The following is a 1719-nucleotide window of genomic DNA, read 5'->3' on the forward strand; positions in this document are numbered from 1 at the left end:
GACACACCTGCCTGCAAACATGCTTCTTATTTACTTCTTTTTCTTTTTTCTTTTTCTTGTGTGTAGCCCTCCGACAGAAAGAGCCAGAACATCTACAGTGAGTCCTTACCGGTGAATTGTGCCTCAGAAATGCGAAGGAGACCTCCATCTGTTTATGCGTCCTCTTCAGGAACTGTCATGCAGAAAGCAAAGGTAACATTGAGCTAACAGTTTTTCTCTCTCACCCTCACTTCCTGAACAATTCCTCACAGATTCCTCTGTCAGACTCCACAGGAGGTTCAGAGAATCACAGCAGCAGGTGTCATCATTTAATGGTTTTTCACAATTCACACACTAATAGATTGACAGTCTGTATATGTTGGCACAGCCACTTTGAACATGCACAGTTAACCACCTGTGCTTGTGAGTGTATTTACAGTGATTAGGATTAAATTGGATTCTGTCACGGAAAATGTTTGATATCACTTTATTCAGCTACTTCTGCTTTAACAATACGATGAACAATATTTCAACCTTAATGATGCCTTGATTTGCATTTCTATTTTATTTCGTCTAACAGCTTAGAAATACATTACAAATTGGGCCATTTTAACTTCTTGCTCGAATTAACAAATTCATTTTCGTGAAGCCATTTCCTAAAGGCTTAGAAAAGTGAAGATATTATGTTATAACAGTATGGTCTAGCACTACCATTTTGCTGCAAAACTAACATAAAAAGGGCCCAGTTGACTTAATCTGCAGGCATGAGCACTGATTCCTTTGTTTTTATATTGTATTTTTCTATTTGCTTGTTTGTAGACACAGCTCTCTATTACAAAACACTAGCATAATAGGAATTGTTTGATTTGCTGCCATTTATAATTTGTGTAGCTTTTTACTCACGCAACTGCTTGAAATTTCCTTTCTTGAAATAATGACCTTATTTTCACATCTTTACTAAATCTCCTGACTTATCTGTCTCTACAGGAATGGGAGTCTAAGAAAGGAACCTAAGAGCAGCATCATGAAAAGGACTGTTGTATATCAGGATGTGATTTTTGAGAACTTTAATCCCATTACGGATGACCTCCCATCTACATCCCGAAACACAAACCTGTTTCAGAGGTCTGCCAAGGAAGTAAACTATAATCAAAGAAAGCAGCCACTAGGTGGAGGTACATCTCACTGAATATTTACTCTTCTGTCTTCTTAAAAGGACTTCTCCAAATGTGAGGAATTTAGGGACTTTCATCTTTATCCAAGTGTTTTCATTGTCTATGGCGACACAGATTCATCAGAAGAGAGAGAAATCAGGGCGTATGAAAGAAAGACACAAGAAAAGTGTATTAAAAAGCACAGTGAGCACGTAGAAAGCAGTGTTGTAACAGAAAAGCAACATAGGATTGTGTTGACACCAGTGCTGCTTCACTTGAAAGGTTAAATTGTGAATGTGCCACGTGGGAAAGGAGAACCTAAGAAATGTGATGTGTTGGAAATAAGAGGATAGAAGGCAGTTTAACCCTTAGATGCATAAGTGGGTCAAAAATGACCCGGTGAGGTTGCTTTCTTGAAATATCTTCGTAATGAAAAATTGTTATTATTTCATATTCCAGGTATTCCTCAAAAAACATGTTTTTGATATAATGCCATTTACATTTTTAACTTACCTTTTATACATTTTAAGAAATTTTAGTTTTTGTATTACTACCCCAAGCTTCCATAAGTGGGTCAAAAATGACC

The 1719-nt window shown here is 37.0% G+C and overlaps 1 long non-coding RNA gene across 1 annotated transcript; it reads left to right on the forward strand.

Annotated features, from left to right (window-relative positions):
- Positions 1-53: 53 nt before the first annotated feature.
- LOC147817414 (uncharacterized) lies at positions 54-1461 on the forward strand. The gene is made up of 2 exons (XR_015436400.1): positions 54-192; positions 967-1461. It is a non-coding gene; the product is annotated as an uncharacterized LOC147817414 (long non-coding RNA).
- The last annotated feature ends 258 nt before the right edge of the window (positions 1462-1719 follow it).

Source organism: Seriola lalandi, unplaced genomic scaffold (assembly GCF_002814215.2).
Source record: "Seriola lalandi dorsalis isolate HSWRI2012SDOR001 ecotype SW California unplaced genomic scaffold, Sedor1 jcf7180002054963, whole genome shotgun sequence".
Classification (NCBI taxonomy): domain Eukaryota; kingdom Metazoa; phylum Chordata; class Actinopteri; order Carangiformes; family Carangidae; genus Seriola; species Seriola lalandi.